Source organism: Danio rerio, chromosome 8 (assembly GCF_049306965.1).
Source record: "Danio rerio strain Tuebingen ecotype United States chromosome 8, GRCz12tu, whole genome shotgun sequence".
Taxonomy (NCBI): domain Eukaryota; kingdom Metazoa; phylum Chordata; class Actinopteri; order Cypriniformes; family Danionidae; genus Danio; species Danio rerio.
This window is the reverse complement of record NC_133183.1, coordinates 60,177,112-60,192,500: the sequence shown is the minus strand read 5'-3', so window position 1 is coordinate 60,192,500 and position 15,389 is coordinate 60,177,112. Positions and strand designations below refer to the sequence as shown.

Sequence of the window (15,389 nt, the reverse complement as noted above, 5' to 3'; positions counted from 1 at the left end):
AAATAAGCGTAATCTAGAGGCCTTTGCCTTTCATATAAGCCACTTCTGATACCAAATGATCAACTAGAAGTCAAGTTATTATTTGTTGTTCAGAAAACTAAGATAGGCGACAAGACTTTAGTCAGGTAGTGTATATTTTTAAAGACTATTTATCTAATTGAAGATCACCAAAACACTTATAAATGGTAGTTTTAAAACTGCAACAGTATATTTTACAAATGTCTCAGCAAGAAAGCTTAATTGTACACAACAGTTTTGCTAATTGTATCAGGTTAAATCATTTTTCACTAATATATGACTGAACGCTAAATATTTTCACAAACGTTCCCATGGGTATGAGTGTAAATGGTTTTGGGATTGGGAGTCCAGGTGGGAGAATAAATCACTTTTAAACATTTTTTTTCTTTGTGTGGCACCTATACTGTAGCTGTGCAGCTGTGCGCAGGAGCTGCAGAGTTTTATGTGGAAAAGGCAAGGTGAGGGAGAGATTGAAGTGTGGGGGAGCTCTGATTTTCCATGATCAACATTATTACCTTGTAAACACCAGCTTGTCTTGGGCAGGAAGAGTCTTTGCGAAGGCTTTTGGACAGGGAAAGTACATGGACTCTGAGCTCATGCTTTATAACGTATTACAACAACGATTCTCACTTATATTTAAATGTACGATTAGTCAGGATCTGTGCCAAACGAACCCAGCGAAGTGTTAGACGGGCCTGCCTGAGTGGTGGGTGGCCAGTTTTATATCGCCTTTATGAGAGAATATTAAACTGTCCTCTCTGATAATTTATGGCCCGCTAACATGGATCACATATCATACATGTTGTAAAAGCTCACCTATTAAATTTTACCGGTCCAGGCTCGAGAAAAAAAATATTAATCAATTTGCTCGCTTCGCCAGCCTAAACACTTTTCGGGTCTTGAATTGACTGTGAAATTATGATTGCAACAGCCATTCCAGAAAATACAGCAATCAAAAATTGAGTTTTGCAAATCGCCGGGAGACATTGTTTTGTAGAGGATATGCTTTGCAGATATCTCTGAGTTTTGACTCGTCAAAAATCCAATTCAAGATATCTACAACTGTAATTCGACTATTAGTAAATTAATTAGAGATATCTTCAAATATATTTGTAAATATCTCTAAATATGATGAATTAAAGACATCTCCAAATGTATTATGACTAGTAAAAACTCAGTGATATCTCTAATTACAATTGTGACTAGTCAAAACTCAGCGATATCTGCAAATATTTTTCAATGGAAGTCAATGGAGGAATATGACTAGTCATAATATATTTGCAGATATCTATAATCTGATTTCGTACTAGTACAATTGTAATTGCAGATATCTCTAATTGTCATTCTGAGTAGTGGAATTATAATTATGAATAGTCAAAATATAATTAGAGATATCTCTAAATATATTTATGGAGTCAGAACAAAGATTTAAATGCTAAAAAGGCTTGCCATAGAGAGCGCTTCTGAACAGCGCAGCAGCGATGACATAAGCGTGCCGAGGCCCGATATGGTGTGAGCGCGGGCCGTCGGGGGAGACGGGAGGGGGGACAAGCGTGCTTTGGCCCGGTTCGAGGCAACTGTACCTAGTGTGAGTACGACCTTAGATGAGTAAAAATGAGTATGGGTAAAACCATACAGGACAATGCTCACAATTAAGGCTCCTGCACACCGGGACGCTTTTCGTTTGCGTTTATCGTCAGCGTTTTACGAGGCGTTTTTCCGTATTCAAACTCAAGCGATTTTCACTGGCGTCAAGCAGAAGAGGATGCAAAATCACTCCTTGACGTTAGATGGCACCACACATTTTTAAGCTTCTGACAACCCGCTTATAACACAGAAGAAGAGGAGGAGAGGAAGTTGACATGCTTGTTGTTAAAATTACTGGTGACTCGAACAAGCATGGCTGGTTCAAGCAGCAGCTCCAGCTCTAGCGATGAAGAAATGATTATTGTTCACAGAGTAATAAGCAGCTAAACGTTCATATCATCTCTGGGCATCTTCTTCAATGTGCGCTCGCATTGACAGTTTCGCGCTTGAGCGTCTCCAAGTGCTGTTTAGGTAACTTTAGCAGCTCCGTGCACGTGAACAAAAGTGCCGATCTGGTTGGTGGAGAAGGTTTTGACGTGGCGCGTCAAAAAAAAAAAAAAACAAGCATCAGGCGTTTTTTTTTAAATGACGATTTTGTGCCTGCCGTTTTGCATGTTGGTGTGCACGATCACATTGACGCCCTTTATTTAGTCACGAGGCGTTAAACGTCGACGAAAAACGCAAGCAAAAAACCTCTCGCTGTGCACGGGCCTTCAGGGTGCTTTTAAAGCTGTTGATCGATTGTTTTGTTGCGAAACAGGGATTCGATTGTTACATAGTTTGTTTTTGTTCTCTGTAAGGTTTGCTTTCACACAGCAAAGTTACTAAACGGACCAAAATAGTTACATGCGTAAACTCTTCTCACATTGATCAGTTTCAGGGTTTATTTTTCCCACAAAAGTTTTTTTTCCCCACATTTATTCGAGTCCCACGAATTCCGCTCAGCTGCCACGCTGTTATTTTAATTCATGATGATGAGCAATAAGACACTATGGGCTCTATCATACACCTGGCGCAATGTGGCGCGGCGCAATTGTTGTTAGCTAGTTTCAGCTCGGCGTGAGGGTCATTTTGACGTTTTGCAGACGGTCGGTTTATCATTCAGCAAATCAGTCAGGTGCGAATGGCACTCGCGAGAGAAATTTGAGATCTAAAAAACCGTACACAGCGACCTCTGGTGGATTTGTGAAAGCAAAAACTTTCAAAAATATAGCTCCTGGGATGTATTTGGCTCTCTCTAGAAATGCATATAGGGGTACGCAATCAGAATGAGCCTGGGTTGAAAAAACTGTCACAGTTCACAGCTATTATATGAATCTCAAAGCTCAAAATCATCTGTAATGATCTAGTAAAGAAAAAAAGTCACCTATCTTGGTTGACCTGCGAGTGAACAAACGAACAGGACATTTTTGTGTGAGCTATCCCTTTACAGTAAATGGCCTCCAAGGATCAAATAGGATTGGGTGTATCCTGATGCCACTAACTCTGAGTCATACCACCAAAAGTGCTGTGCAAAGATTCCTGTTTTTCCTATTCAAAGTGCCTATTAAAGTTTCCATTAGCAGTTTTGTTCACTTAACAGCAACCCTCCTTTCATTCAGCTCCAAACCGTTTTTTCAGATCGATAATGACTCGCTCCTTTTGACAAATTCTCTCCATTCCGTCATTTACTAACGGCCGTCCAGCCTAGCTAAAAGATACTATATTGTTGGCGTGTTTTTGTGGTGTGTTTCGCAGGTGTACCGTGTCCTTTGTTGATCCGGTTTTATAGTAACGTGTTTTCTAAGATAAAGAGATACACCAAACGAGAGCAAGCACGAAAGATGACAGCTGTTTCCAATGTACTGCTGATGCTGAGTGTGGGTTGATGTCTGATTTATTTGTAAGGGCTTTGCAGTGTATTACAGCACAGTTAGGAAAGAACAAAGTGTTCTTAAAAATTCACATCACGTTAAGGACACTGTCAGCTGCTAAACCGCACTTTTTATATTTTAGCCGTAAATCTACATAGTCCCATAAAATAAAAATAAAAAAATATATAAAATATTATATATATATATATATATATATATATATATATATATATATATATATATATATATATATATATATATATATATATATATATATATATATATAATATTATATATATTTTTAATATATTTATAATAATAAATAATAATATATTTATATATTAATAATAATAATAATAATAATAATAATAATAATAATAATAATACTTAAAATAAATATTATTTATTAGCAACATAAAAATGTACATACATTTTTATTATTGTTATTATTATAAATAATAATGCTTAATATAAATATGAATTATTAGCAACATAAAAATGTATATACATTTTATTATTATTATTATTATTATTATTTTATTTTTTGTGTACAGTAAGCATACTGTATATGGCTCCATCACTGGTATGAGCAAATTTAATGTAAATTTATACTTTAATAACAAACGAGCAAAAAATGACAGTGAAAAAGCATCAGTAAAACAGCATCAGATCATAGTCATGTGGATATGTTTGAACGCTGAATACGTTTTATTGCAACTGTCCTTAAAGGGCACAATGTAAAAAAAAATTGAAACAACTTAAAGTTTTAAGGTAACTAACTTCAAGAGATTTTTGGGTTTACTCAACTTAAATTCAGGGTTCATTCACATTTTAGCTACTAAAATTCCATGACTTTTCCATGATTTTTCCAAGACTTTCAAGTAATTTTTCATGACCTAATGTTTCATGCAATGTCTACATACAGTTGAAGTCAGAATTATTAGCCCCCTTTTCATTTTTGTTTTCTTTTTCAAATAACTTCCAAATAATGTTTAACAGAGCAAGGAAATTTTCACAGTATGTCTAATAGAATTATAATATTATAATTATTAATATTAATAATATAATAATATTAATATATATATATATATATATATATATATATATATATATATATATATATATATATATTTTTTTTTTTTTTTTTATTTGTTCCTTGTGTGTGTTTTGGTTTGGTTTACTTGTGCAATTTATGTATTATTATGTATTTAGTGTATTTATTTATTTTGTATTGTTCTGCTTTTATGTTAATGCTCTGTATTTGATATTCATCTGCATTAATGAAAATAAGAAAAATCAATTAAATGTTCAAATCCAAAAAAAAAAGTTAGTTGAAACCAGATTAACCTACTAAAACAGATTAAAGCAACATACAGTACAAATATTTGTTGTCATTATTGTTTTTGTCTTTAATTTTTTACAGTGTATAAAGTACTGTATATTGAGGTTTATTCTTACTTTGCTGAATGTGTAACATACTTCCCACCAATCTCGGCTGCTTTTTTGGGGGGTTGCAATCTCTGGCATACTGTTGGCTGTGTGAATGCAGATGATCATGACTGATGTGGAACACAACTGTTTGCAATAGGTGTCTGCAGCTTGGATGCATTACACAGCCGACTAAGTGGTCAAGAGCACATAAACAGCTAAACTGGCCTCGTCTCTGCGTTTCATTTAAAGGATACTTTTGACACCGGTTATTTACATGATACGTTATTTTTTCCACTTGACCCGTCCGCAGCTTTTTTTTAACTGTTCCCAAAATGTAAATGAGTGCCACATTCAATAACTTTTTTCACATTCACATTCACAGCTATTGTTGCTTCAAAATAATAACGTTCAATCTTAAAATGGTTTACGTATAAATAAACAGATGAAGTCAAAATTATTCGCCCTCTAGTAACTTTTTTTTTCTTTTTTAAATATTTCCCAAATGATGTTTAACAGAGAATTTTTCGAAGTATTTCCTATAATATTTTTTCCTCTGGAGAAAGTCTTATTTGTTTTATTTTGGCTAGAATAAAAGCAGTTTTTAATTTTTTTAAGGTCAACATTATTAGCCCTTTTAAGCATTTTTTTTTTTTTTTTGATTGTCTACACCAGGGATGTCAAACTCATTTTAGCTCAGAGGGTAAAATCATGGTATACAGTATGTAACTTAAAAACAAGCGATGTACAGTTCACGAGTTCACACTCACAGATATTTGACTGAATAGAAAATGCGTGTTTGACGTGCTGTCCGGGGAGAGGGCTCTGAGCTCGGGAAGACACTCGTATTATTCCCCTTATCAGGATGAAGAGAGATAGGGGTCCGAGCGCAGTGTCTAGCCCGGCTCCAGAACGCTCCCCCCTCAGATTTAAATAGGTATCTGGTTTAATAGTGTGGAATTGGGGTTGTGGAGGGACGCTGAAGTCGAGAGAAACGGAGGTATGACATGTTTAACTATTTATAGGGGTTTGCTCTTGAGCTGATTGGGTAATAGAATGATTGTGTGTGTGATGAATTAGCCTCGTCAAAGACTGATCGTGCTCCTCCCGAAATTTGTTTATAAAACATCACTATGTGAAGCTATGATGTGAAGATGTGGTGTGCGCAACATATTTGAAGTACGGGGGCAGGGACGGGGGTGAGATGTGCGATTTCCGGGAAATTATCATTCGTTTGCGGGCATTCGGGAGTCTCTATGCATATGCGGGAGATTCCCGAAACTTCAGGAAGACTTGGGATGTCTGCAGAACGATATCAGGGTGGCTCGTGCAGCACTTTTAATAAGGCTGCATAGTTTATTTGACTTCTGACTTTCAAAATTTGCTCACAAAGGTATGTGGTTCCAAACATAGTGGCTAATTTTTATTAATTACAATCTCATTCGTACAATTTAGTACGGTTTGCTTATCTATGAATGGCCGATGGGTTTAGGGGTGTGGTTGGTTGCCACGCCTCCTTTTTAAAAAGGTACATTTTTATAAGACTAAACTCGTACAAATTAGCCACTAAACTGACGATGTACAATAGTTATGTTTCCTAGTGAGAACACCTCAGTGTGTTATGACGGGGTATAGATGTGGTCTTTCTGTCAAATTGACGCTGTTTCAGGCTTCTGGATCAGATGAAATTGATAGTTTGCTGTTACGCCATCGGGCAATGCAGTGGCGCAGTAGGTAGGGCTGTTACCTCACAGCAAGAAGGTCGCTGGGTCGCTGGTTCGAGCCTCGGCTCAGTTGGCGTTTCTGTGTGGAGTTTGCATGTTCTCCCTGCGTTCGCGTGGGTTTCCTCAGGGTGCTCCACAGTTCCCCCACAGTCCAAAGACATGTGGTACAGGTGAATTGGGATGGCTAAATTGTCCGTAGTGTATGACTATGTGTTTGTATGTGTATGTTTCCCAGGGATGGGTTGCGGCTGGAAGGGCATAAAAAACTTGCTGGGTAAGTGGGCGGTTCATTCCGCTGTGGCGACCCCGGATTAATAAAGGGACTAAGTGGACAAGAAAATGAATGTATGTTCCGCCATCCAGTGGACACAATTAAAACAGCAGTTTCTTTTATTGATAAATTGTAGCTTTTTTTATTTGACTTTACAGAATCATATTGAGAGTCGCATTAAACCCATTTGCGGGCCGTACGTTTGACAACCCTGGTCTACACTCTCTGAAATAAAGGTATACACGAGTTGTCACTGGGGCGGTACCTTTTCAAAAGGTACACATTTGTACCTAAAGGGTCCATCTTAATACCTCAAGGGTACATATTAGTACCTAAAAAGTATGAAAGTAATCCTCTTAAAATGTTTAGGTACTAATTTATACTTATGAGGTACCAATATGGACCCTTTAAGTACAAATGTGTACATCTTGAAAAGGTACCACCTCAGTGACAGCATGAACACCGGCTTATGTTACAATAACTGAGCTACATCAAAAACGCCTCCATTTTAGTCCTGATTTTTCTTCGGTAAATGTTCATGCGACAGTATCTCAAATCGAAGTAACTTCTGTCCAACTCGAAATGCACCAGACCACCAATTTTCTGTGTGTGTGTGCTTTATGTCAGCACACTCAGAAATTAAAATCAAAACTAACCATACTGATTTTGTTAGCTCACATTGCTAGTTTTGTGGTGAACAATTCATCTGTGCATGTCATTAAGAAACAAAAATGGTTAGCTCTTGTAATCTCTGAGTGAAATCTGATAATGCACTCCCTGTTTGTTTTCAGTTAAATTCTTAAATTAGGTCTGTCTGAGGTTATGGGCGTGGCTAACATACTTAATCACGCCCTTCCAGCTGTCAGCTTTGACATCAAACAGAAATGGTGAGCAGGAGGTTAGGTTGTGATAACTCCCCCGAAACTCTTTTCCAGATCTTTCTGAATGAAATCCCGACTTTACTACATCCAATCAGTTCGCAGTAGAAAAAAAAAGCCACACCCACTATTATCTCATTTAACATTCCAGTTCTCTAGGAACTGTGTCACACTAAGAAAAAAAGCAGCTTCCAGTTAATCTGGACTTTAAACCTAAAATACTTTAAAAGAAAAGGTTTGCAATGCTCCACCCACTTATGTAAAAAGGGCTGGAACCGGCAGCTAATTTGCATTTAAAGAGACACACAAAAACAAGGGGCCGTTTCATTTATTCATTCATGTACTTTATGGCTAAGTCCCTTTAATAATCAGGGGTCGCAACAGAGGAATGAACCGCCAACTTATCCAGCATATGTTTTACACAGCGGATGCCCTTCCAGCTGCAACCCATCCCTAGGAAACACCCATACGCTCTTGCATTCACACACATTCAGTACGGCCAATTTAGTTTACCCAATTCACATATACCGCATGTGTTTGGACTAAACCGGAGCACCCGGAGGAAACCTACGCGAACACTTGGAGAAAATGCAAGGGCCCTTTCAGCATTCTATAAGATCTAGCCTGTTACCATTTTAAAACATTGCATATCAGTAACATCATATATCCGTATTTCCAGCCTGAGTATTTTACGTTTTGGCAGTTTAGTGGCTAATTCGTACGAATTCGTACGAGTTCAGTCGTAAGAAATTGTACGATTTTAAAAAGGAGGCGTGGCACCTAACCCCACCCCTAAACCCAACCGTCATTGGGGGATGAGCAAATCGTACTAAAATGTACGAATTAGATTGTACGAATTCGTACGAATTAGCCACTAAATGAAAAAGTTACGAATTGCCGTGAGATTGTGTTGGTATTTCATAATACATCTTGTCAATAATAGGAAAAATCATTCATTGATTTTTCTTCAGCTTAGTCCCTTTATTCACCTGCGGTCGCCACAGTGGAATGAACCACCAACTATTCCAGCATATGCTTTACACAGCAGATGCCCTTTCGGCTGCAACTCAGTACTGGGAAACACCCATAGACACTCATTCACACTCATACACTACGGCCAATTTAGTTTATTCAATTCACTTATAGCGCGTGTGTTTGGACAGTGGCGGAAACCAGAGCACCCGGCAAATCCACGCCAACATGGGGAGAACATGCAAACCCCACACAGAAATGCCAGCTGACCCAGCTGAGACTCGAACCAGCAACTTTCTTCCTGTAAGGCAACAGTGCTAACAACTGAGCCACCATGTCACTCTTAGGAAAAATCTGATCAACTAAATAAGTTCGAGGCTAAATCTGGATCATCATGGATTTAATAGAGCTGTTTGGGTTTTGTTTTTTCAATGAGTCACACTCCTTGATCAGTGATCATTCAAAACATGCTTGTTATTCAAACTGTTCATTAGGGCTAAATCAAAATTGATTTGCTCACAAACCAAACATTTTCTTTTCTTTCTTTCTTTTTTTAAATAAACATTTTCCACATTTATTCACCAGTTAAGGCTATCATTCACAGGTGGTAAACAATTACATTTAAAAAGAGGGAACTGATGGTAGACTTCAGTCAATTCCGACAACAGTAATTCATTAAATGATGCAGAGGAGCCAATTGCAGTATTGTTATGATGGTAACACTTTACAACAAGGTTGTATTAGCTAATGTTAGTTAAAGCATTTACTAACATGGACAGACAATAAACAATACATTTTTTAAAGTATTTGTTTATGTTAGTTAACATTAGTTTAAAAAAAATGTTAATTTTCTTTCAAGGAGTGTTTTGTGTTAAATTTGTTAACTGTATTCTTTCCTCTTTCATTTGTAGGATCTTAAAAAATCAAGTTTAATGTTTTCAAAACGTGTATTTCGGCTGCCCTTCCAGCAGCAAACCAGTATTGGAAAACACCTATAGACACTCTTTCACGCACATACACTACAGCCAATTTAGTTAATTCAACTCACCTATAGGGGGAAGCGAGACGCAGTAGGTAGTGCTGTCGCCTTAAAGCAAGAAGTTCGCTGGGTCGCTGGTTCGACCCAGTTCAGGCTCAACTGGCGTTTCTGTGTGGAGTTTGCAAGTTCTCCTCCTGTTTCCAGTCCAAAGTCATACAGTCCAAAGACATGCGGTACAGCTGAATTGGGTAGGCTAAATTCTCCGTAGTGTAGTGTGTGTGTATATGTATGTTTCCCAGAGGTGAGTTGCGGCTGAAAGGGAATCCGAGTAAAAACGTGCTGGATGAGTTGGCGGTTCATTCCGCTGTGGCGACCCCGGATTAATAAAGGGACAAGAGAATGAATGAATGAACTCACCTACAGTATAGCACATGTGTTTGGACTGTGGGGGAAACCGGAGCACCTGGAGAAAACCCATGCCAACACGAGGACAACATGCAAACTCTACACAGAAACTGACCCAGCCTCGGACTTGAACCAGCGATCTTCTTGCTGTGAGGTGACAGTGCTAACCACTGAGGCATTGTCTTGCCCTAAAAGTGTAACTTGTTATCAAAAACAAATTAATCCAACCCAGCTTTTTAAAGAGTGTAACATTTAATTTAAATAAAAAATTAAAATTAAATAATAAATACATATTTTACATGCATTATATATAATGTTTTATAAGCATTCATACTTTGTTTCTGTTCATCTGAAAGATCAGACTATGAATATTCTCTATATGTGTTCCACCACCCCCTCTGTATTTTTATTAAGATTGTAAAGCCACACTCTGCAATTCCTTTCTACAGTAAAGTGTTATGATCCTTCGCCATACATAAATCAGGAAGTGCATGTGATTGCACAGGATACATGTGTAAATGTCTTTCTTCACACACGGCTCAAATGGACATCAGACTCTGTGTAGTTGACCGTGTGAGTGACCCCTGTAATCACCCACGTGTCTAATATGTTTTACTGAATACAGGACGAACTGATGGAGTGAGATGAGTATGGAAAATGTGGGTGTGATGAGGGAGAAGGCTTGTGTACAGAAACTATGGGCCGAGTAAACATACACACATCTGGCTTTTGTTCCTCTTTATTCCTAAGGCATGCCGAAACTTCTGTTGCCGTGCCTGCATTCTCTGAGAGATGCTGAAGCAAATATGCATGTTTTCAGAGAAATCTCAAGCAATATGCAGTGAACAAAGCCAAGCAAATCGAAGTATGCGATGCCAGAACGTGACTGTTGGAAATGAGGAGATGGAATCTTGCAATCTTGCATCTGCTAAACTGCATATATATATATATATATATATATATATATATATATATATATATATATATATATATATATATATATATATATATATATATAAAGCTAATTAAGTATTTATACTGGTTTTATATATAACTTAAACTAAATATATGTATAAAAACCAGCATAAATACTAAATTTGCTTTTTATGTAGTCCACTACTCGCTTTAAAAGCAACAGGTTTACTCACTTTCTTAAGTAAAGTCAACTAATCGCTTTAAAAGCAACAGGTTTACTCAATTTTATAAGTAAAGTCAACTAATCGCTTTAAAAGCAAAAGGTTTACTCACTTATTTTAAGTAAAGTCAACTAATCGCTTTAAAAGCAACAAGTTTACTCTCGTATTTAAGTAAAGTCAACTAAGCGCTTTAAAAGCAACAGGTTTACTCAATTTTATAAGTAAAGTCAACTACTCGCTTTAAAAGCAACAGGTTTACTTACTTTTTTAAAATAAAGTCAACTAATCGCTTTAAAAGCAACAAGTTTACTCTCGTATTTAAGTGAAGTCAACTAATCGCTTTAAAAGCAACAGGTTTCCTCACTTTTTATACTAAAGTCAACTAATCGCTTTAAAAGCAACAAGTTTACTCTCGTATTTAAGTAAAGTCAACTAATTGCTTTAAAAGCAACAGGTTTACTCAATTTTTTAAGTAAAGTCAACTACTCGCTTTAAAAGCAACAAGTTTACTCTCGTATTTAAGTGAAGTCAACTAATTGCTTTAAAAGCAACAGGTTTACTCAATTTTATAAGTAAAGTCAACTAATCGCTTTAAAAGCAACAAGTTTACTCTCGTATTTAAGTAAAGTCAACTAATTGCTTTAAAAGCAACAGGTTTACTCAATTTTATAAGTAAAGTCAACTAATCGCTTTAAAAGCAACAAGTTTACTCTCGTATTTAAGTAAAGTCAACTAAACGCTTTAAAAGCAACAGGTTTACTCAATTTTATAAGTAAAGTCAACTAATCGCTTTAAAAGCAACAAGTTTACTCTCGTATTTAAGTAAAGTCAACTAAACGCTTTAAAAGCAACAGGTTTACTCAATTTTATAAGTAAAGTTAACTACTCGCTTTAGAAGCAACAGGTTTACTCACTTTTTTTTAAATAAAGTCAACTAATCGCCTTAAAAGCAACAGGTTTACTCACTTTTTTAAAGTAAAGTCAACTAATCACTTTTAAACAGTGGGTTTACTTGCTTTTTAAATAAAGTCAACTAATCGCTTTTTTCAAAAAGGATGTAAAGTCAACTACTCAATTGTGTAAAGAACATTATTTGTGAAACTATTTGAAGTTAAGCATGAGTCAGACATTTATACTGGCATTCATTCACTCTCTCTCCCTTTTACACACACACACACACACACACTAATCTCTGAGAAAGTACCTTAACCGGTGTAATTGACTTGCTGATGTACTTGGGCTACAGCTTCCGGCCGGAAGGATGCTGCTGTGTTCAGAGGAACACACACAGACACACACTTTCCAAAACAAAGCTCTCTTTCATGCTGCAATACCTTACTCCAAAAAGTGTTCACAGTTCCTCTTTTGATCTGAATTCATGGGACTTTTTTTTTTTTTTTTTTTTACACACGCACAAGTCACATATGCTGCGCAATTATTTAATCTAGCTGTGCTATATGAACTCCCTTTTATATCCAGATCAAATATGTGCATACATTTCTGTCGCTTTAAAGTCTAGTCTGAATTCATGGTGTGTGGGTGTGTGTTTGCATCTGAGCTTTAAAGTGGATTAAGTTGAATTAAATGTACTATCTTTACATTGAGCGCACGCTATTTTTACCCCAACAGGAGCCTCCTTTACCATATTTTTCCATGTAAAATATGTTTTAAACCTGCATCAAGCCCACTCAAAAACAATGTATTTGCACTTTAAATTTAGGTTTGTGATGTTTAATAATACAGTTATAAGTTTGTAAAAGCAGCACCTTGATGTTAAGATGACATCAAAAAAAAAAAGTGTCAAGAATGCTAATTGATTTGATGCCTATTGATTACCTTGATGTCAAAACAACTAATCGGGTTTTGATGTGTTTTTAGATGTTAATTTGATGTCGTTTTGATCTCAAGGTAGTTTACATGCATTGTAGACAAACTAAACTCAGTGTACATGTGCGATTTGTAATTGATGCTTTCAAATGAATAAAACTTTTGTTATATTATAAAACTTTTTTGTGGCGTTATTTTGGTGGTCAAAAGGACATCAGCGTGTGGATGTCAAATGGATGGGAGGTTTTTGTTGTCGTTTTGAGGACAGGGTGCTCGCTGTGATGATATTAACCCAGGCTCATTCTGAAAATGCACCACTATATATATTTCTGGAGAGCGCCAAATACTTACCAGGAGCTATGTTTTTTTTTTTTTTTGCGCATACATTACAGGCTGCTGTGTACTTTTTCAGATCTCAAATTTCTCTCTCCAGTGCCAATTGCACCTGCTATTCTTGCATAAATCCATCAGAGGCTGCTGTCAACTGACTGACTGACCCACCATTCTCCATTCCTAAACCCAACCAATAGTGTTTTCAAAAGCACCGATTGACCCAATCATCCCCTTTCCTAAAACAGTGTTTTAAAAAGCAATCCAGAAAAAGAAAAGACCTCGCCTGATTTTTAGCACGTTTTCAGATGTTACCACATTCATTCATTCATTCATTTTCTTGCCTGTTTAGTCCCTTTATTAATCCGGGGACGCCACAGTGGAATGAACCGCCAACTTATCCAGCAAGTTTTTACGCAGCGGATGCCCTTCCAGCCACAACCCATCTCTGGGAAACATTTACACACACATTCAAACACTGCGGACAATTTACCCTACCCAATTCACCTGTACCGATTGCCTTTGGGGGAAACCGGAGCACCCGAAGGAAACCCACGCGAAGGCAGGGAGAACATGCAAGCTCCTCACAGAAACGCCAACTGAGCCGAGGTTCGAACCAGCGACCCAGCGACCTTCTTGCTGTGAGGCGACAGCACTACCTACTGCCACTGCCTCGCCATTTTACCAAATTCTCACCCTATTATTTACTTGTTTATTTAATTTTTTGACTTCTGTTTTTGTTTTACCCGCTTTCTGAAACTGTTCTTCGTCAGACTCGAACCCCATCGTCCTGGTCAATTCCTCTCTGCGTCTCAAATCAACAGAAGTACATGGCGAGCTACTGTACAAACTGATAACAGCGAGAAAGCCGTCCATATGGAGTTAGGCAGTCTGCTGGTAAGCGTGCAAAGGAATGGCGTCATACTGTCTTGCAGCGTTCATTCGTTTCAAAGACGAAATGCAGCCATACGTACTTCTGGCTACATAATTAGCGTTCTCCAGAAATGTATATAGGGGGACGTTTTCAGAATGAGCCTATGTTAGATGATGTTTGGTTATTATTATTAAAAGTCTATTGTGTTAACTAGGCGCACAAATGTAAAGAACACACATACTTTATTTTTCACATTATAAGTTGCCAACTTACTGACTTCGTAACTATATTTAGCAACTTTTCAGACCCTCCTTATAGTGACAAATTTTCAAAAACATCTCAAAATGTTTACATTGTACTGTAAAATGGTTATTCTGAGGTTTGGGATAAAGTTAAGGAATCTAAACATCTAAATAATCAATTGCTTAAATAATAAGGTAACACTTTATTTAAAGTGGTATAGTTAGACGTTCTATGCGCTTAATTAAAATTAATTATACATAATTAAATGACTAACCAGGGTTCAACGCTAAGGATTTTTCTTCGGCCCCACCAAAAAAAAAGTTAATAGCTATTTCTTAGCCACATATTTTAAATAATGTAATTATTAAATATAATTATATAAATATACTTTTTATTCAGCATAACTTTTCTTTAAAAACAACTGGCAATTAAAAAAATTGCAATTGTGACGTAACAAAATTTGAAATATTTATCAAATTTTGTACTTGATTAAAAAGTATGTAATAATTAAGCTTACCAATCTCTTATTATCCAGTTTGTCATGGCAGTTTTCATTTTAAGGCATTGTTTGTTCTCTATTCTTTTTTTATGTTCTCTTTTTTCGTTGTCTATTTTGCGCAACACATCTCCACATTCTTCTTATATTCTTATTCTGCAATAATACCCAGCTGCAACAGAGAAGTGGAATAATTTTATAATAACTAATACTCGTATGAAATGCTAAACAAACATTTAAAATATATTTTTATTCAGTTTTATTATGTGACACTTTTTATAAGGACAATTTCAAAAATAGTTTTGGCACAATAGCGCCAACACCCCCACTCCCCATGTGTGGCGGCCCTATGCACCGCATATATTGCA

General features: G+C 36.6%; 1 protein-coding gene across 4 annotated transcripts in view; it reads right to left on the bottom strand.

Annotated features, from left to right (window-relative positions):
* Positions 1 to 15,389, bottom strand: part of rhobtb2a (Rho related BTB domain containing 2a) — a 290,373-nt gene that overhangs the window by 116,458 nt on the left and 158,526 nt on the right. The window lies entirely within an intron of this gene.